The sequence below is a fragment of the Dermacentor variabilis genome, unplaced genomic scaffold, assembly GCF_050947875.1.
Source record: "Dermacentor variabilis isolate Ectoservices unplaced genomic scaffold, ASM5094787v1 scaffold_13, whole genome shotgun sequence".
Taxonomy (NCBI): Eukaryota; Metazoa; Arthropoda; class Arachnida; order Ixodida; family Ixodidae; genus Dermacentor; species Dermacentor variabilis.
The window spans coordinates 46,450,390-46,472,261 of record NW_027460291.1 but is presented as its reverse complement, the minus strand read 5'-3'; the positions used below and the strand labels follow the sequence as shown (position 1 = coordinate 46,472,261).

Sequence of the window (21,872 nt, the reverse complement as noted above, 5' to 3'; positions counted from 1 at the left end):
GGTGGGCCCGTTGTCGTTTTTCGTCCTCCGTTTTTAGTTCTTTGTCCTTTACAGAAGACGCTACAGGCGGGTTCTCTTGCCTGCTCGCCTGATGCCCACTTCCCACAGGAGCTTCTTCGGCGTCTGCCTGGTCCATAAGGTGCTCTTGCACAATGTCGCTTCCGCCTGTTCCGGTTACATTGGCATAGCTGCGTACACACTGGCTCTCCTCGTGGCCATAGCGGCGGCAGGCACCGCAGCGCGGTACCCGGCACTCGCGCTGTATGTGACCGGTTCCGTGGCACCGGAGGCAGAGCGGCGTTCTACCAGATACGAATACAAGTGCGTTGTCTTCGCCTATGCGCAACTGGTGCGGCAGGTCTTCGACCGTCAAACCGGACTTCAGGCGCAAGGACACCAAACGTGTGTGAGAGCCCTTCTCGTGCCAGCCTGAGACACGTCACTTCCCTTTGGAAATTTCAACAACTTTAAGGTGCCAAAGCCGTTCGAACTTCGTCGTCGGGCGTGGTGTGCAGGAGCCAGTGAAGCTTCATCCACACATCCTGTTTGCACGGGTCAATAACGACGCACCGGTGCTCCTTGACGCTGAATGCCTCGAGTGAAAGTATTTTTTTCTTTGCGTCTTCGTCCTTGAAGGTTATCGCCCACACATGATTCATTTGATAGGCCCCAAGGGCCAGCACTTCCGGCATAAGCTGCACTCGCGCAAGCGCATCGCGAAAATGTTCTGCGCGATACGGTATTGCTTTTAAGTCTCCGTGCGAAAAAAATGTCTTAGAAACCTTCATACCTGATGGCAGATGAGGCAAAACAAGCCGATATTCCTGCGTAGTCGTATCCGTAAACCTGATTCCACGGCACTGCTGGGCCGCTTCAAGCGGCCCAACGCCGCAAGACATTCCGCGACCGTACCGTACGGCAGCCGGAAGTAGAATCCCCTACACCACGGGAACCGATCACGACTCAGGTTATTTTGCTTCCGTTTTGTTCCGCATGTATGCGATTGCAATAGGAAAAAAAAGGAGTAACATTGTCCCCGCCCGAGATCGAACCGGCGGCCTTGTGCGTGCGAGGCGCACGTGATAACCGCTACACCACGGGAACCGAGCATGCCTCAGGTTATTTTGCTCCCGTTTTGTTCTGCATGTATGCAATTGCAATAGGTAAAAAAAGGCAGTACATTGTTCCCTCCCGGGATCGAACCGGGGGCCTTGCGCGTGTGAGGGGCACGTCATAACCGCTGCCCCACGGGAACCTTTCTTTTAAGCCTGGCACTTATATATATATATATATATATATATATATATATATATCGCCAGTCCTCGACATGTGACACCACAAATTCCTGAAATGATAAACACTACATCCAAAGAAAAAAAAGGAATGAATACACAAAGCAAACAAAGTACAGTAATATTTACATTCGTTGCCGTCCGCTACTGTGGCACGACGTTGCCGGATTAAAATTCCTTTAGTGCTTTCAGGGGTTCAACCCTCGACAGCCACTCAAGAACAGGCTGTTGAAATTTCTGCACTTCCACATAACGCTGCATGCATTCACAAAAGTACACACGCGCCGGTCGAGCATCCGGGTCACAATGGTAACCCGCCATTCTTGCGCGCCATAAACAGTGTAGGCCCGTAAGCATGATCAGGTCGTACGGGAAACCATCGTTGTCATATACTGGCAGAAACCCGATTCCGTGGGGATCTATAGGTAGCTCCTCTTTTAGAGTCCTTTGCAACACGTCCCAGAAGAAGACCACTTCCCAACAGTGGATGAAGACATTTTCTATGCTTTCCGTTTTTTTTAGATATAAGGCAATGGGTTTCCCATGGCATGTACAACCAAGGATGTTCAAGAAACATTTTAACGGGTAGAGTACCGGTATTTAATTTAAAGAAGAAAGATTTAGTGGCTGGCTGAACTGGCATCTTCTTTACCCTTTTCAACACGTCTAGGCGTGGGCCTCCACTCTACAGGGCTCTGTACATAGGTACCAGCAAAACCCTGTCACACAAATCACGATATAACTTTTCCCGTTTTACACTCCACAAATATGCACTCGAAAAACGAACACGCAAAAAAGAAATACTCTGAATTATTTCCCTAAAGAAACCACGAACAGCTCCCGGCCTTATTTCGGTATCTACAACGAATTCTGGAAGTGATCTTGACAGCCTCATTTCGATAACGGTGGGTAGAAATGTGTCGTTTGTATCTCGAAAAAAGAAGAACGTGTTTACTAGTTGACGCAAGAAGCGGTGCGTCAACCCCAGACCACCATACTTTACGCGCCGGATCAGATTATCTCAGCTACATCACTCCGAGCTTGACGCCCACACGAATAACGCGAACACGCGGTGCAGTTTCTGCACATTGATCCGAGAGCACTGTAGGACCTGCATTACATACCAAATCTTTGTCACGAGAAACATGTTGGACGTTCTAACTCTCGCGAACATTGACAAGTGACTGGCGTTACATCGGCCGGCTTTTTCTTTTACCTCTTTTGTCCGGTCATTCCAATACTCACTACTACCCTTGTAGGCATTAAGGGATGCGCCAAGGTACTTAACTGGCGTCGTGACCCAGTTTACGTTCGAAAAGTGGTCTGGTGTCGACGCCCATTTTCCATGCCAGAACCCCACACATTTATGCCAGTTCACGAAGCTATTAGTGACGGCGCCAAACCTTCTGACGATACTAACAGTATTCAATACACTTTGCTTATCTTTACAACATACAGCCACATCGTCGGTGTATGCCAATAGCTTAACCTCTGCCGTGTGAAGACGAAATCGCTTAACGTATTCATTTTCGATGATGGCCTGACATAGCGTTTCTATGTAAACACAAAACAGGAATGGGCTGAGTGGACAACCCTGGCGAACGGAGCGCTTCACGTTAATGGGGGCCCCCAACGACTCAATAATTATAAGTCTAGAAAGCAGCTCCGGTACGCTATGTTCCCCCCCTCAGTGATTATGTGGCCAAAATTAACGTGTTGAAGGATGGTGAGCAACATCTGGTGAAAAACGCAATGAAACGCTGTCTCCAAATCCAGCTCGAGGATCGGTACTGCATCACACATGGCGTCACAACACTCCAGCACACACTTCATCTTATGAATGTTAGTAAAAATCGTTCTTCCGCAAATGTCACACGTCAGTCTGCTGTCGGCCGACTACTTCCTTAACTGACTGGAATCGCTGTGCCGGTACCTTTATCAATATTTTGTAGTCACAATTAGTAAGCGCTATGAATATGTAGGAGGAAAGTTATTTGAGCTTTTCGGTCTCTTCTGTTTTCCGAATTAGCATTGTATGGGACTGGCCAAAGGATGGTGGAAATATTTTCAGTTCGTATGCTTCATTGAAAACTGCGGTTAAGATAGGAGCTATTTGTACCAAGTGGCACAAAGACCGCCCTGAACTGGTGACTTGCCAGGGTAAAGGTCTTCGATGGCCTTCATCCCTTCCTGTTCTGTAATTGGCCGTTCTAACCTTTCTTGAGCTACACTCGAGCTGTGGCATTCGCTGCAAAAATAAGTTCTTCAAAGGGTGCATATTGACAGGCTCGAATGCAAAAAGCTTTTGGTAATGTTCAAAGAAAGCATGCCCTTTAATATAGTTATCGGTTAGTACTACCCCTTCGTATTCAATGGCCTCAGTCTGCTTACGTCTGGAGTGCTTTTTTTTCTAGTCCCAGTGCTCTTTTGGTCGGTGTTTCCCCGCATGTTAGTCTTTCCGCTCTCGCGCGCACGAGCGCGCCTCGATAGCGCTCTTCGTCAAACACTTCGAGCTTTTTCTTAACAGCGCGCATATCTTCTTGATAAGCGCCTGGTTGCGTGCATTCCAGTGTCACCAATTTTTCCAGCAATGTTTTTAAATCCTGTTTTCTGGCCTCCTCTTCATGTCCCAGCACGGTACTTCTTTCAGTTGCCTTCATTTTTGTTGTCTGCTTCAGCAACTCCCATTCCTCGCCAAATTTCATAAAACTGTCCTTTCCAAAAGAATTAATAGCAGTCACTACCTTTTCGTTAAAAGTTTCATCCCGTAGCAGCTCAGTATTCATTTTCCACACTTCCCAGACGAATTCCTTTCGTTCTTCTTTGCGGCCCACCCTACGTTTTACCATGCAGTGGTCAGAAAAGGAAACGCCAGTAACTGCATAGAACTGTCATTTTTTCTAATAAATCATATGATAGATAAATACGGTCCAATCGTGCGTTACTTTGGCCCTGGAATTGAGTACCTCACGCCTCGGTCAGCCCGAAAACAATCAGCGATATCTTCTAATTCGAATTCATGTATAGTCTGCGCCAGGATATCGCTGCCTTTGTCATAAACCACGCGTCGCGTAGACCTATCCTCGGCGTTCAATACGCAGTTTGTACACACGGAAACGATGTTTTAAACTCAAAGAAATTTGACCTCTCTTGCACAGTATTAGGCACATAAATGCGAAACACGCGCCATGGGACATTGCAATAGCTGAAGTCACAGAATGCAAGTCGACCAGAAGTGCACGAGAAGTAACCCTCTATGACAAGACCAGGGAGCTTCCTCACAAACAACACACGCCCCGCCGAGGTCCCTAAGGCGTGGCTCACTACCGTATAGTAGTTATACGTGAACCTTTGCACCATGTTCCCGGTTTCCTCCTCGCCGTCTACTTTGGTTTCTTGCACTGCTAAAACGTCGAGTTCGTGGTCCACTAGCAGTCTATACACCTGACTCTGTTTCCTTTTGGCAGCCAGACCTAGAACGTTTAGCGTGCCGAGGCTAAGCCATGAGTTGGCAGCCATTATTAATGAAAACCGGAGGGAAGGAGGCCCGGAGCATGGTGCTCACCTTAACGTCTAGGTGACCGCTAGACGCCTCCGTGGCCATCCGGTGGCCGTCGCCCGAGTTCGTCTTTGGTCGGCTTCGGGGTAAGCCTACGGTGAGCCTCCAGATTCGGCTTAGTCTTGAGGGTGGAGCGCCTTCCTCGTAGCGTCTTAGAGGGCGGTGCCTCAGGGTCACCGCCGGCCTTTCCGTCGACTTTCTCCTCCTGCTGCAGGGACTTCTTGACCGGTGCCTGGACGCATTCGAAGCGGGCGCCAGTTGGGGTCGCGTTGTCTTCCTCTGCCTGAGTAGCAACCGTGGTGTTACGTTTCGCCTACGACGCGCGGTATAGCCGGCGCGGATGCAACGGACGCCGGGGCTTCATTCAAAGCGGCGGACATTTTGGCCCGTTCACCGCTGCCGTAACGCTTCCTGCCAAGCGCGTCCAGGCATGTTTCAATGCCACGTGTCTTCGTATGTGTGTGTGTGAGTGTGTGTGCATGTTGCTGCCCACGCTTGCCAAAGCGCGGCAGCCGGGGAGAGGAGCTCCCCAACTGTGAAGCGAGGAGGTCTGACCGGCGCCGGCCCTGCAGATGCGTCACTTCTTGTCTCAACGTGTCTCTCAGCGTGTCCGTGCCCCGCCGTCACGGGCGCCTCTCGCAAGCCGTTCCTTCTTGCCCTCGACTCCGAGAGTATAAAAGCAGCTGCCCCGGACGCCGAGAGAGCCGCCGATTTCTTCCGTCGAGTAACGTGCTCTCCCGTCTCTCCTCTTCGGTCGACCTGAGCGGCCGCTCTTTTGCGATGCTATAATAAACAATTTGTTCTGTTAGCAGTCGACTCATCCTTTGCCAGGACCTTCGGATGCTTCCAGCTGTGCCCCAGGCCGCCAGGCCAACGCTACATTTGGGGCTTGCGACCCATTTGCAACAACTGGTTGCCAGCGGTGAGATCGCGACAACGGAGGCCAGCAGCGAAGATATGCGGTTGACTGCATGCTGAGCAGCACAACGACCATCCGGGAGCAGTGCAACGAGCCCTGTGTGATGACTGGTTGCCTGCAGCGAAACGACTGCGCGGAATTCTTGGCTGCGAGGTTTGGTGAGTGCGGGACTTTCTTCTTCTGAGTTTTGCCAGGCTTTTGTTAGTGTCAGAAACAGAGCTGGTAATTGTGGTTGTCGTTGCTGCCGGGTTAGTTTGCGGCAAGACAATAGTAGGCAGTAGAGAAAGCAGCATTCAGAGTAGCCATGGATTCGAAGTCGTTGTGCAAACCGAAATTGCTGGAGCTTGCAAGAGGGTTGTGTCTGGATGTCTCAGACAAACTCAGAAAACCAGAACTGCTAAGGGCTATTCTTAAGTTAGAAGCGGAGGATGACGAGCTGACGGAATGCCTTGAGACCATTGAGGAGAGGGAGACGGCAAAAGGACAGGAGCGCGAACGTAAAGAACAGAAAGAGCGAGAGCAACAAGAGAAAGAAAAAGAGCGCGACTGTAAACACGCTTTGGAAATGAAGCGCCTCGAGATAGAGATGGAACGCGCTCGTAATGGAAGTCACGCACACGGTGCAGGAGAACGAGTATTGTTCAAAATGACTGACCTTATGCGGCCGTTTAAGCTTGGAGAGGACATTGGTTTGTTCCTGGTTAACTTTGAGCGAACGTGCGAGATGCAGGGGTTCTCTCGGGAAACGTGCCCACAGCGCTTGCTCACTTTCTTACCCGGCGAGGCGGCCGACGTAGTCGCTCGCTTGAAGAGAGAGGAGGCAGAGGATTTCGACAAAGTGAAATCGAGTCTGCTAAAAAAGTACAGGCTGTCAGCGGAGGCGCTCCGTCGGAAGTTTCGGGAAAATGAGAAAGGCAGACGTGAGTCATATACAGAGTTTCCCTACAGGCTTATGTCAAACATGCAGGAGTGGCTCAAAGAAGAGAAAGCGTTTGGTGACCACGACAAAGTTCTGCAGTGTTTCGGGCTGGAACAGTTCTATAGTCGGTTACCTGAGAACGTGCGGTACAGGGTCTTGGATAAGCCAGACGTTAGTACGGTGGCTAAAGCCACGGAGCTAGCCGAGGAGTTTGGGACGCGTCGGGCTCGCGGAGCTAAGGACGGTCAAAAGGGTGAATTTGGCTCCAAGTTTGAGAGGCCGAAGTTGACGCCCATGAGAGCAAGGGGGGACACACGTAGTGCGGATGCGAGTGAAAGCAGTCCGACCGAACGTAAGGAGACGGCGGCAGCCGAAGCCGAACGCAGAAAGCGGTTCGATACGAGGCAAGCGCGCGTCTGTTATACGTGCGAGAAGCCGGGTCACTTTTCGGCGCAGTGTCCGGAAACAAAAAGAAAAGTCGTGTTTTTGTCATTATGCAGCACTGACGAGAACATGAAGCTTCTCGAGCCTTACATGCGAGACCTCGTGAACGGGAAAAAGTGCCGAGTGCTTCGTGATTCCGCAGCTACAGTGGATGTAGTTCACCCCTCTTAGGTAGAACCCGATATGTTCATGGGCGAGTGCGCATGGATCAAGCAAGCCGAGGAAGCTCATAGCGTGTGTCTGCCCGTAGCAAAAGTGCTTATTGAAGGACCTTTCGGAGCACTTGAGACGGAGGCCGCAGTGTCATCTATGCTGCCCCCCCCCCCCAGTACCCGTACCTATTTTCGAACAGGTCCGATCCCCTCCTGCGCGAGAAGGGGCTTTTGTTTCGTGAGGCTAGCGTTCAGGCCTTAACCAGATCGAGAGTTCGGGAGCTCGCTGCAAAGGCGGTAGTTGCGGGGCCGACGTTGTCGAACAATGAGAAAGGGTCGGAGGTGCAGCAAGCTGATATTCTGAGCACGTCCGAACTGAATACAATTGAGCCTGTAGCGTTGAAGGCACCAGATACTGGAGAGGACATGCCCGACACGGGAAAGTTAGAAGAGCTATCTGCAGATTTGCTCATCGCGCCTACGTCAGATGGACTCTTTAGGTTACTAAAAGTCAGCCGGTCGGCTTTGATAGCCGAGCAAAAAAAAGGATGGCAGCCTAGAAAACATGCGCTACAATGTCAGGGAAGGTATCGCCAAGAAAAATGCTCGTTTTGTGGAAAGAGGTGGGGTCCTGTACCGGAAGTATCTAGACCGCAGGGGAGTGGAGTTCGATTAGCTCATCGTGCCTCAGTGCTACTGTCAGGATCTGTTGCACTTGTCGCATGGGGGTTCGCGGTCCGGACACCTAGGAGTTAAGAAGACCAAGGACCGTCTATTGCAAGAGTACTATTGGCCAGGGTGTTTTCGTGACGCAGAACACTTTGTGAGGACATGTGACACCTGTCAGCGGGTTGGCAAACCAGGGGACACATCGAGGGCGCCGTTGAAGTTGGTACCTATCATTACGGAGCCTTTTAGACGGCTCGTTATTGATACAGTGGGACCTCTGCCGGTAACAACCACGCGGTACAGACACATTTTGACTGTGATCTGCCCAGCGAGAAAGTTCCCTGAAGCAGTGCCGCTTAAAGAACACAGCTCAGTTGAGATAGTCAATGCACTACTGTCCATATTTGCGCGAGTTGGTTTTCCTGCGGAAATCCAGTCAGATTAGGGCACAGTGTTTACTAGCGCTTTGACGACAGCCTTTCTCGAAAGGTGTGGGGTAAAGCTGTTACACAGCTCAGTGTACCACCCAAAGTCGAATTCCGTTGAGAAGCTCCACTCCGTCATGAAGTGCGCGTTGAGAGCCTTGTGTTTTGAGCAACAAACTGACTGGGAGCTGTGTCTGCCTGGGGTGATGTTTGCATTAAGGACCGCGCCGCATGCGGCTACGGGGTTTTCGCCAGCTGAGCTGGTGTACGGTCGCTCGCTGCGGTCTCCGCTTCGCATGCTTCGAGACGGATCACTGCCCTCTCCAATGGCTGCAGGCCCTCTCTTCCACAAATGGCCGCCTCCTGCGCTGGAGCCTCGCTTTGCAACAATATTCCTTTGAGGTGCGTTACAAAAACGGGAGTCTCAACGGTAACACCGATGGCTTAAGTCGAGGCCCCTAACGTAGGAATCAGCCTCAAAGTTGTTTGTTACTGATGTTTTCTTCCTGTGGCAGGATTTTTAACATATTGCTTTTGTTTAGAGTTTCAATGTGATGACGCGCTTTCTAGTGCAATTTTCGAATTTTTGGACGCGTTCTGAGTGCTGCTAGACTGTAAGGAACTAGGCAGTAGTATAAAAGGGGAAAGAGCCTGGCAGGGCTTAGTGAGGGTTGTGTCGTGCTTGCTGACTGAGCGGTTGAGTTTCAGCGTAGTTCTAACGCTTGCTGGGAACGAGAGAAAAAAAAATGGCAACTCTCCCGAAGTTACTTTGCAGTGACCTGTGTGAACCTGAACGTGAGAACGAGGACTTCTCTGTGCGCTGCGCTCAAGAAACGCCGAAGGACGACCGACTTCGGTTATGAGCATCATCGAGCGACATCCCTCCGGACAGCCGATGCAGTCCCCTGTCCATCGGGATCTCCTTGTCCCGGCGGGGCTTTCTGTTACGTTTCGCCTACGACGCGCGGTATAGCCGGCGCGGATGCAACGGACGCCGGGGCTTCATTCAAAGCGGCGGACATTTTGGCCCGTTCAGCGCTGCCGTAACGTTTCCTGCCAAGCGCGTCCAGGCATGTTTCAATGCCACGTGTCTTCGTGTGTGTTTGTGTGTGAGTGTATGTGCATGTTGGTGCCCACGCTTGTCAAAGCGCGGCAGCCGGGGAGAGGAGCTCCCCAACTGTGAAGCGAGGAGGTCTGAGCGGCGCCGGCCCGGCGGATGCGTCACTTCTTGTCTCAACGTGTCTCTCAGCGTGTCCGTGCCCCGCCGTCACGGGCGCCTCTCGCAAGCCGTTCCTTCTTGCCCTCGACTCCGAGAGTATAAAAGCAGCTGCCCCGGACGCCGAGAGAGGCGCCGATTTCTTCCGTTGAGTGACGTGCTCTCCCGTCTCTCCACTTCGGTCGACCTGACCGGCCGCTCTTTTGCGATGCTATAATAAACAAGTTGTTCTGTTTGCAGTCGACTCATCCTTTGCCAGGACCTTCGGATGCTTCCAGCTGTGCCCCAGGCCGCCAGGCCAACGCTACCCTTGGGGCTTGTGACCCAGATGCAACAGTAGCTGGCTGGCGGCTCTCATTTTCTTGCGGGGCCGTCCTCACGCTCCCGAGTGTAGCTGCTGGCTCCTTGAGAGGAGGTACATTGTTCTACCCTCCTTCGGTCGGCGTGGTCGTCCCGCTCGTTTCGGCCGCCACGTTGCTGTTTCCAGCTCTCTTGGCCGCTTCCTCCGCCTCGCTCACGTCCATCATATGTTCTGAGCTTGACGGCTCGCTCTGCGCCGAGCCCGCGGCTACTGCGTAAGAACGTACAGAGTCCGCGTTGTTGTGTCCAAAAAGCCTGCACCGGGAACTACGAGGAACCTTACATTCTCGTCGAACGTGGCCAGAGCCCCGGCAGTGCAGAAACTGCGTGGGGCGACCTGGGCCTACCACCAGCGCAAGCTCACCGGTGACGCGGATCTGGTGGGGCAGGTCGTGAACTTTCATCCCAGTCTTGAGCTGCAGCAGCACTAGTCGAGTTGTAGAGCCCTTGTCAGAAACGCCATCCACTCACCAGCGCTCCCGGGTCAGTTCAGTCACTTTGCCAAAGGAGGCCAGCGCGGTCTTTACGTCTTCGTCATCCACCCCATGCACAAGACAGTGGAGACGAAGCTTCACCTGTTGTTCCTTGGGGTCGATCACCAGGCAGCGGCGCCCCTTCACCTGCAGCTTCTTGAGTGCCGCCAGCTTTCGGGCAGCCTCGGTTGTCTTCATCGTCGCCGCCCATACATGGTAGATTTGGTATGCTCCAAGTGCGACGACGCCAGAGAGCATACCAACAGCTTGAAGCGCGTCTCGAAAATCCTCTACACGAAACGGGCGAACACGAGCGTCGTCGTGCAACAAAAACTGTGTTTAAAACAATACGTCCTATAGATATCCGAGGCAATATTATTTGGTAATCCTTATCTTCTTCCGTTGAAAGCCTGTTGCCGCGGCTGACAGCCGCATATGCCCCTCCATTGGAGCCCATGATCCCGCGATCCGTTCAGCTCGGGAGCCGGAAGCAGAATCTGAGACCACGGGAACCGAGCACGCCTCAGGCTATTTTGCTTCCGGTTTTGTTCTGCATGTACGCGATTGCAATAGGAAAAAGGGAAGTACATTGTTCCCTCCCTGTATCGACCCGGGGGTCTTGCGTGTGTTAGGCGCACGTGATAACCGCTACACCACAGGAACCGAGCACGCCTCAGGTTATTTTGCTCCCCGTTTTGTTTCGCGTGTATGCGATTGCATGGATGTCCCAGTGAGATATGGGATCCCAGCATTCAATAAATACATGTTCTATTGTCTCACGTTCTTCGCATAGTATGCAGTTGACTGTCGACGGTACAACGATTGCTTTATCTTGTAGCCACATTTTTACAGGTAAAGTGTTTGTATGGAGCTTGAAGTAAAATGATTTTACATGCGGCCGTATCGGTATTCCGTTAACCCGTTTTAAGGGGTCATGTCCACAGCCTCCAGTGTATGTGGTTCTGTACATTGGCAGAGGTAATATAACATCAAGTAAATCCTTGGATAGCTTTTTTTCCCGTACTCAAGTATTCCAAGGAAAATCTTACCTTAAGCATGCGAAAAGCGACAACCTCGCGCCAATAACCTTTTATACGATGCTTCGCAGTCTTATTGGTAGAAACGATGAAATCAGGTAGTGCATTGTGTAAACAAACTTGCATAACTGTACGTAAAAATGGATCACATTGATCTCTTAAAAATATAGAACGCGACACAATTTCTTTGATAAAGAGGTGCGACAAACCAAGCCCACCTTTTCTGACGGACAAAAACAGGTTAGTTCGACTAGTTCGCTCCCAACTGCCTCCCCAGACAAACACTGCAAAGACTATGAATTTTTTGCAGCTTAGTACGCGACATGAACAATACTTTCATAATATACCATAACTTGGCAACCAAGAATAGATTACAAGTAGATGCATGGGCACACATTGATAGATTTCGACCTTGCTATCCCTGTATCTTCTCTTTCACGCGTTCTGTTCCTCGTTCCAATATAGTTTGGTGTCGTCATAACATTGTAATGGGACACCTAAGTACGTTGTTGGCATTAGTGTCGATTGGATGCCAACGAATAATTCACGCTTTTCGCTCCACTCTCCATGCTAGAAACCTACGGTCTTCTCCCAATTGATCTTACAGCCAGATTCCTTGCAAAATTCACCAGTCAACCTAACCACGGTTTTGATGCTTTCTTGATCTTGGCAAAAGACAGAAATGTCATCAGCGTATGCGAGAACCTTGACTTCTGTCATTTCAAGCATAAAACCGTTTACTCTTTGACTATTAATTAAACTCAAGCAGAAAGATTCTAGGTGAATATCAAAAAGTAATGATGAAATTGCACATCCCTGCCTCACACTGGAGAGAAGCTGGATTGGTTAACTTGACTTCTTGTTTATAATGATGCGTCTGCTGCACTCTGAGTAGGCCATTTTTACTCCTTCTAATATGACTCCGCCGACATTAACCTATTCTAATATTGAAAATAGTACTTCAGTGGCACCACTGTCAAACGCTTTCTCCAAATCAAGTTGCAACACTGCAACCCGACATGACAGAGCATTACAGCACTCAAGAACACAACGAGCTACATGTGTATTGGACGAACGTCGCTGAGCCTCCTGCATAGAACGCAGAGCTTGCTGTCATTCGGCTCGGACGATCATCGCTTTTTTTTGCTGTTCCTTGGACTTCTACCCGTGTGTGAGAAGAGGCTCTCGCAGCACCAGATGGTTTACGCCTCGCCCGGAGAGCGCCCGCCGCGCGTTCGCCACCGTCGCCACGCCAGTTTGAGCCTGGTGACACGCGATCCCGCGTCCCTCGACGAACTCCGGGCAAGGGAGGACCTGGAACTCCGTGCCACTCGCATGCTGGGCGACTGGCTCAGTCAGTCAACGGGCCACCTTCGTCGACCTGCCTGTGGTTCCCCCCGAGCCTGCGGATACCCCAGGGCACGCCACGAAGCCGGCATCCGTCGAGGAAGCCTCGGAGCCCCTCGAGGACGGTTCCCTAGCACATGAGGAGCCCCATGCTTTAATCCCGCTTCCTCTCTCTGACGTCGAGGACATGGACCTGTCCAGTTCCAGAAAACGCGCTTGCGAAACAGAGAGCGACGACGAGCAGGCGGCTGTGCGTCGCAAGCAGCCGTCGAGTGCTGCCCCTAGCTCGGAGCAGCACGCGGCAGCCAGCGGCCCCATGGAGCAAGCCCTTCCGGTAAGGGCGATAGCCACCTCCTTCGGGCCTCCTCCGAGCGAGGACATGCCTGGCACCACCCCCGAAGCGCCGTTTGCTCCCGATAGGCAGGCTGCGAAAGTAGTTCCCGCGCCTACTAGGGCGCCCCTCGCGGTGGCGAGCGCGGAACCGGCAGGATACGACCGGCCCGCTTGCGTTCGGAAAGCCTGTCTATGCACTGTTTCGCGCGTAGCTGTTGCCTTTTCTGAGCAATGCCGAAGTGCAACCCGAGCTGTTGCGTAGTGGGCTGCAATAGCACGTACACCAACTCACGAGGAACAAAGCTTTACAGGTTTCCAAGCCGACCGTATGAAGCACAACGGCGTCAATACTGAATAGCGCTCGTCCGAAGGCATAAGCGGTTTTATGTTCCGGCGTTATGCCAAGTGCGTTAACACTGAATCCTTTGCTTTTACAGCAATTATGGCAGCAACGGGACACCTGCAGTGCGTACCAGGATATGCAGCAAACAAAGTAGTTTGTTTCCACACTGTACCGCAGTAAAGCTGCGGAACTCTTTCCCAATCCTCTCCCATTCAAACAGCGCTAGGGCTTGCTGAGAGATTTGAGGAGGGGTTGCAGCTGGCTGAGCTGGTGTACACCCGTCTGCCCCCAGCATATCAACTAAGGGGCAGTTGAGATCACCAAAATTTTTGACGACGTGGTTTATTGGAACCTCCTTTACACGCACTGAAAAGTCGCAACATAAAGGTATCGCACTTTCAGTAACTTGGGCGAAAAAATTTTCCCAGCGTATCCTAACACAAGTAAGTTTCTCACCTTTATTTGTGTTTGGGGAGAGCAACATTAGAGTACCTCGGGTAGGCCTTACGAGCCGTAGACATAGACGACTTCCTTTCTCTAAATTCTTTTCACGAAAAATTCTGTCAAGATCTTGTTATTCCCGAAACCCGGTTAAAATTAATATCGGCACGCTGTTTCCCGCCATCGCTACCGTTTGACAGGGCGCCGAACACGCAGCGCGAGCTGCTGACACCGTGAGTAATCCTACCGCATTCGCGCAACTATTCGTTAGATGGCGCTAGGGGTCGGAAAGATAGGGCGCCACCTAGCACTTGCAGCGTGCCCATGGCGGCGCGTCCCCCGCAGCGTCGTCTGCCAGCCGTCCGGCTGCACACAAGAACGCTACCGACGCGATGGAGTTGGCAAAGGAAACAACTACAGTTGTGTCAGCGCAGGGCCCCGTGCACCCCGCGGCGCGGTTCCTGAAGGACCCGCCACGCCAGACTGCTCCGCGGCTGAAACCGAAAGGGAAGAAGAAGAAGAAGAAGAAGCAGAGAAAGCAGCCTGCCGATGTGTCGCCTTCCTCTCCCGAGGCAACGGACGACCCACGGCGCCAACCTGCTACCCCGGTCGCCCCTAGCGCGCCTGCAGCGGCAGTACAGAAGGGCACACCACCTGCCCGTGAGCCAACGCCAGACGGCTTCACTCTGGTGCAGTCGAAGGGGGACAGGCGGCCTGCACAGGCCCTGGAGAATGCTGCGCTCCCGGTGGAACCTGCGGTGATCGGCACGGTGCTCTTCTGGCCCGCGGCGCCTGGCGGAGCCTTCCGAGGAGCACCGCGCCTCGCACTTGCCGCGGCCCTCTCTTCGTGGCCAGGTTCGCGTCAACCACAGGCGCCACAGCGGGGCCGCCGACACCACCACCCAGAAGTGCCTAGAGGGGTTGCTGAAGCTCACCGAAGCTCCCCGTGACTGCCCGACTACCGGCCGAGCGCGGCAAGAGCACCGGCTTCCTGCACGGTGTGAGCGGACTGCCTGCAGGCATAGACCTACTGGGAGCCATCGAGTCCAGCATCCCTGTGCTGTCGGCAACGATGGACGGGAGCACCGTCACCATCCGTTTCGCGGGATCGGTCCCCCGAAGCACGTACGCCACTGCAAGCTCGGCTTCAGGATGAGGCCAGCCAGGCCCCGCCCAGTACAGTGTCGACAGTGCGGCCGCTTCGGGCACGTCCTGGAGTCCTGTCAGTGGCCGACCGACTGCATCTCCTGTGGCAAAAGCCAAGCGGCGAACGTCTCCTGTCAGGCCGTACGCTGCAGGAACTGCGGGGCTCCCACAGGGTGGACACTCCTGCTTGCCCCAAATGGCAGGAAGAACGCAAGGTGGCCACAATCATGGCTTCCTCCACCTCGCCATTGTCGAGGCGCGCTGTCAGGGCAGCAGTCCGCGAGGAGCAGCGGCCGCAGCAGTCCTCACGTCCGGCGAGGTCCTATGCCAGCGAGCTGAAGGGCCCCAGCCCGGCATCCAGGCCTCCGGTACCAGCCCCTCGTGCCTCCAGCCGCCAGGAGACACAGGACACTGCCGCGCCTCCTGCCCAGACTACATTGGATTGCCTGGTGGCAAACCTGCTGCTCATCATGGAAGCAGTCAGCACCATGCCGCCAGCTGACCACCGCTCCGACCCATCTGCCTGCAGGCAGTGGCTTGCCATCAGCTAGCCAACCACCATGGCTGATCAGCCAACAGCAAGGAAAGGTCGCCACCACCCGAGTGTTCTCCAGTGAAACACTAACTCTCTGCGGCGGTGACACGCAGACCTTTCCCTGCATCTCCTGCAGAGCGACTACGACGCGCTTCCTCTGCAGGAGGTGTACGCGATGGCCGAGGACCTGCGACTCCCTGGATACACAGGTTACTCAGGCCCCACCACCTGCACGACACGCGGCTGCACGGACGCGCCGTGCCTGGCCGACGCCCACCAGCCCGGCAAGCCACGGACAGCCATCTACGTTCGGTGCAACCTGGCGCACGCTGTGGTTCCAGTGGCTGACGACGTAGGAGGCCCTCTGGAGTGTTGTGCTGTTACCACAGGATTGATGGGATCTCACAATCTGCGTCATAACTGTCTGAAACCTACAAGCCAATATTTTCTTAAATATTTTGTAATCACAGTTAGTTAATGAAATTGTTCTGTATGAGGTCACAAGTCTTAGGTCATCCTTCTGTTCTGTTTTTTGGTATGAGCACAGTGTGCGCTTGAGAGAATGACTGAGGCAACGTTCGCAACTCAAATGCCTCATCAAAGACATCTTTCAACTCAGAGGAAAGGTCATGTTTGAATGCTTTGTAGAATGCCGCGCTCAGGGCATCCGGCCAGCGCGACTTGCTAGGGTTAAGATCATCTATTGCCTTTTCTTTTTCTGCCATTGATATCGGTGCTTCGAGAGCTGCTTTTCTTTCGTCTGACAGCCGTGGCATGCGTTCCAAGAAGGTTGTTTTAAAACCTTCTACATCTACTGGTTTATGGGAAATAGGCCTTCATAGAATCGACAAAACGCTTGGCCTATGCCCTTTGTGTCTGTTATCTCAACACCGTTGTCTTCTATCACATCGATGTGCTTGCGGTGGGCACGTGCTTTGTCAATTCCCAGGCGCTCGTGTTGTGGGCGTCTCCGCGCAGCCCCAGCCTCGGCTCTGGCCCGCACGAGCGCTCCCCAACAGCGCTCTTCTACTACTACTTCGAGTTCTGTTTTATCCTACGGATGTCGTCTTTAAACTTGCCCGGCTCTCGACACTCAAGCTTAACCAGCCTTTCGAGCATCGTTCTTAAACTTCTTTGTTTGACTTTTTCCTCATAGTTAAGGCAGCTAGATCGCTCTATGGCTTTCATTTTGACATGTTGCTTTGATAAATCCCATTGCGCGCCTACAATGGACATCCGTTCTTCTTTCATTTCTTGTATCGCCTCTTTCACAGCTTGGATAAAGCATTCGTCGCTCAGAAGTTTTACGTTTATTTTCCACAAATCCCATGAAAATGTGTTTTCTTTTCCCTTACTTCCCATCAGGAATTTCACTAGACAGTGGTCCGAGAACGACACGTGTGCTACATGATACTGGGTGCACAAGGGCAATATCTCTACTGACGCATAAATACGGTCAAGGCGAGCATGACTCAGTCCTTTAAAATGCGTAAACTGCACTTCTCTCGCTTCTTTGAGGCATTCTGCTACGTCATCTACGTCATGTTCTGCAATTAACCGTGACAATAACTGACTACTACGATCTTTATACCCGTGCGCGTTGCTTCGGTCCCGAGTGTTCCAAACGGAGTTAAAATCTCGTAACATAAGAACATGTTCTTCTTTATTCAAACACTGCTCATTGCTCAGAAAAAATGTGTGCCTCTCATCTGTACCGTTCGTTGCGTAAACACGTAGTACTCTCCAGTTAACCTCACTATAATGAAAATCAACAACAATCAATTTGTCACTTTGGCATGAATAAACATTCTCTGCAAGAAGGCCCGTTAACTTTTTCAAAAATAGTAGGCATCCCGCTGGCTTGCCCACCGCGTGACTCACTGCCACGTAATACCGAGACGTGAAGCGAAGCATCATACTTCGGGTCTGCTCCTCCCTTTCAACTTTTGTTTTTTTCACTGCCAAGATGTCGATGTTGTGGTCGGCCAACAATCCGTACACTTGGTTCTGCTTTTTCTTTGCGGCCAGCTCTCGAACGTCTAACATGGTCAAACTAAACGACACGTTGCGTGCCATGTTTTTAAATCGAGGTGATAGGACCCGAAGCATGACGCTTACCTCGCACGTCTAGCGTACCGCTCGACGCCTTCGGATCCGCCCGGTTGCCCAGTGTCTTGATGCTGCTTCGGCAGCTCTTCAGTGGCCTTCCTCTTCGTTTTGACATTTGGCCGTGGTTTAAGGCTGTTGCGTCTCCCCGTGGGAGCCTACTGGTCGGCAGTTCCTTCAAGCGGCCGTTTGACAGCCGGGCTAACTCTGGTGTTGGAGGCTTGGGTGTTTTGCATACAGTTCTTGGTTCACTGAGCGTCGAAGCCTTCTGTTCGACTCCTTTCCATTGTGTCGTCGTCCGCGGGTGCAGGTGCTGCTGCAAGATCGGTCTCTGCTGCTGGCGGCTTGGCTGCAGCCTCCGTTGTGGACTGGCTTTGCTTGGCTTTCGGTGTCTTTTCGCTGGTCTGCTCTTTATGGACTTCCAGGTCTCCGCTTCCTTGAATGAATGAAAGTGTGGTTTTTATTGGCGCAAGGGCCAGGTATGGCCAAAGAGCGCCAAGCCAGTGTTGATGAATTCGCAGTGTAGTTATGAGTTCAATGAGATTGATGAGACGTGGCTGTAAAGGGGCCTTAAAAATAGTCGCTCTAGAGTGCGTAAAATCTATCTGTTATAAGATTATGACAATGATAATGACATATACTATGAGCAATAAAATCCATCGTGAGAGAATGATGCATTATAAAAGATATGTGAGTTGGTAAATTACCTGGAGCACTACTGCCTCGCCAGAGCCCTTTAAACACAAGGGCCTGGAGGTATGTACTATACAGTGACTATCACAGCGGCATCCTCTCAAGAGAGGAAGCGCTACGAACGTATGGGACTAATACCGTGTAGGACAACATCTCTGAGGAAACCTAGGACTGTGTTTGCATTAAAAAGCGGTTCTGCACCGAGAAACATTAGTGGATGAAGAGGAATGTGTTGCCGGTATGCTAAGGAAAAATGTCTCCTTCTCTCAGATTCGGCTTTCCGACACTCCAAGAGGACGTGGAGCACGGTCAGCCTCTCCCCGCATCTGCCACAGGTTGGAGGGTCATTTCCGGTGAGTAAAAAGTTATGGGTGCCAAATGTGTGTCCTATTCTAAGACGACAGAATAGGACATCTGTCCGGCGTTATTTTATTGCAGAAGGCCAGAACCCTAATTGTGGTTTTATTACGTGCAGCTTATTATTTGTTTCACTGTCCCACAAGCGTTTCCAGTAGTTTCGCAGTTTCCTGCGCAAGAAGGGCCTCAGATCCGTGACAGGGACTGCAGCGGTAGGATGAACAGAATACGATGCAATTGATGTGATCATCTGGTCCGCCAGAAAGTTACCCTAGATGCCTCTATAACCCGGCACCCAGCATATGATGACATGCTGGCTACATATATACGCTTTGCATAGGACGGAATATAGTTCATTGATTACTGGATTTTTGTGCTTACAAAATGACATCGAAGCCTTCACAGTGCTTAGGGAGTCCGTATATATAACATATTTATTTAGTTTTGTTTTCCTTATATGCTTTACAGCCGACAGTAGTGCGTAGGCCTCAGCCGTAAAGATGCTTGTTTCCGGATGCAGTACATCGGATGCCGAGAAGGATGGGCCGACGGCTGCATAGGACACTCCCGCGCGTGACTTCGATGCGTCTGTGTAGAACTCCGTGCAGGAGTGTTTGTACTGGGGTTCCCGGAAATGCATTTGGATTTCAATCTCTGGAGCGTGTTTTGTAACTTGCATGAAAGATATATCGCATTGTATCATCTGCCACTCCCAAGGAGGTAGCAGCTTAGCTGGAGGCATTAGGCGACGTTTGAGGATTGGGACATCCATTTCAACACTAAGCTCCCTCAAACGAAGTGAAAAGGGCTGTCTTACAGAGGAACGATTATAAAAGAGTGTATCATATGTCATATCGTTAACGGTATTAAAACACGGATGTTGGGGATTAGAGTGGACTTTCAGGAAATATGTTTGGCTGATGTATGTTCTCTGGAGATGGAGTGACCGCTCATTTGATTCTACGGACAAACTTTCAATGGGACTTGTTCTGAAAGCGCCAGTGGCCAGTCGGATTCCTAAATGGGGAACCGGATCTAGCATCTTCAGCGCGCTCGGGGCTGCAGAAAGATAAATCACGGCACCATAGTCCAATCGTGAACGAATGAGGCTTTTGTGAAGATTCATCAAACATTTTCTGTCGCTGCCCCATGTTGTAGGGCATAAAATTTTGAGTAAGTTCATTGTTTTTAAGCATTTCACCTTGATATACTTTATGTGTGGAATAAGTGTTAGTTTAGAGTCAAAAATGATACCTAAGAACTTGTGCTCTTTGTTCACAGGGATTTGCTGGCCATACATTTCGATATTGGGATCTGCAACGAGCCCTCTCTTTCTTGTGAAAAGCGTGCAAGAACTTTTGTTCGGGTTCAGTTTAAATGCGTTTTCGTCTGCCCATTTAGATACTTTGTTCAAGCCCTGTTGTACTTGCCTCTCACACACTGCAAGGTTGCAGGATTTGAAACCTATTTGTATATCATCTACGTAAACAGAATAAGAAAATGGCTGACGGTAATGAAGCACGATGGGTGTTCATTTTCACGATAAAGAGCGTGCAGCTAAGCACACCTCCTTGAGGTACACCGTTTTCTTGTATAAAAGATCGCGAGAATACATTGCCGATTTTCACGCGGAAGGTACGTTTGGACAGATAGCTTTCTATTATGTTTAGCATATTTCCACGGTTGCCCATCCCCGACAAGTCTCGCAAGATACCGTATCGCCACGTCGTGTCGTACGCCTTCTGCATATCGAGGAATATCGATAAGAAGGACTGTTTATGTACAAATGCATCGCGAATATTTGCTTCAATGCGTACAAGATGATCAGTTGTGGACTGCCCTTCTCTGAAGCCACACTGATAGGGATCAAGCATATTGTTCAGTTCAAGGAAATGTATTAGTCTACGATTATTCGTTTTTTCGAATAGCTTACAAAGACAACTTGTAAGAGCTATCGGGCGATAACTTGCCGCCAAGGAAGGGTCTTTACCCAGCTTCAAGGCGGGAATAACAATAGCTTCCTTCCGTGAGGATGGAAGGTACCCGGCAGCCCAGATTGAGTTGAAAAGTGCCAGAAGTGTCATTTTTGTGTCTTCGTGCAAGTTCTTAATCATGTCACAGATGATTATATTAGCTCCCGGTGCAGAGCTTCTACATGTGCTTAGTGCAGCTTTAAGCTCGGCAATATTAAAATTACGATTATATGATTCATCCGGACGGCATTTACGATCAAGTGTCTTAAGTTCTGCTAATTGTTTGTATTTGAGGAATGATTTTGTGTAATGTGTGGAGCTTATACATGTTCGAAGTGTTCGCCCAGAGCGTTCGCCTGGTCCTCCAAGGTAGTCCCTTGGTCGTCCACTAAGGGCAGAGGGTGGATTTGTTGCCCCTTTATCTTCCGTATGCCATTCCATACTTTGGACTCTTGGGTGTAGGAAGTGATGCCTGAGAGAAACCTCTCCCAGCTAGCCCTCTTTGCCTGTCTCCGTGTGCGCCTTCCTTGTGACTTCGCGAGTTTAAATTCTATGAGGTTTTCTGCAGTCGGGGAGCGACGCAGCAAACCCCACGCTTTGTTTTGTTTCTTTCGTGCCAGTCTGCACTGCTCATTCCACCAGGGTACCCGTCTTTCACAAGAGAGACCTTGTGTTTGGGAAATGAACTTTTCAGCTGCGTCGATTATAAAACAAGTAAAATATGTTACTGCATTGTCTATGTTAAAATCAGTGATAAGATCTCGTGATAAGTAAGTTGCTTCCTTAAAATCATTCCATTCGGCGGAGGCTAGTTTCCACCGGGGTGTATGTAGGGGGAAATCATGTTGAGGCATAGAATTTAACATTACAGGGAAGTGGTCACTTCCATAGGGATTTTCGTTTACATGCCATTGCAAGCCCGGGAAAATTGAAGCCGAGCCAATAGACAGATCTATTGATGAATATGAATTATTATGAATATTATGATAAGTTGGCTCCTTCTTCTTGAAGAGGCATGCACCGGAGTTCACAAAAAAATTTTCAATGAAACGACCTCTCGCGTCACATTGCGAGTCTCCCCACATGTTGTGGTGGGAATTAAAATCGCCTGCGAGTATGTAAGGGTCCGGAAG

General features: G+C 51.0%; 1 non-coding gene across 1 annotated transcript; it reads right to left on the bottom strand.

The window, feature by feature from the left end:
* Positions 1–1,031: 1,031 nt before the first annotated feature.
* TRNAA-CGC (transfer RNA alanine (anticodon CGC)) lies at positions 1,032–1,104 on the bottom strand. Its single transcript has one exon. It is a non-coding gene; the product is annotated as a tRNA-Ala (tRNA).
* Positions 1,105–21,872: the final 20,768 nt, after the last annotated feature.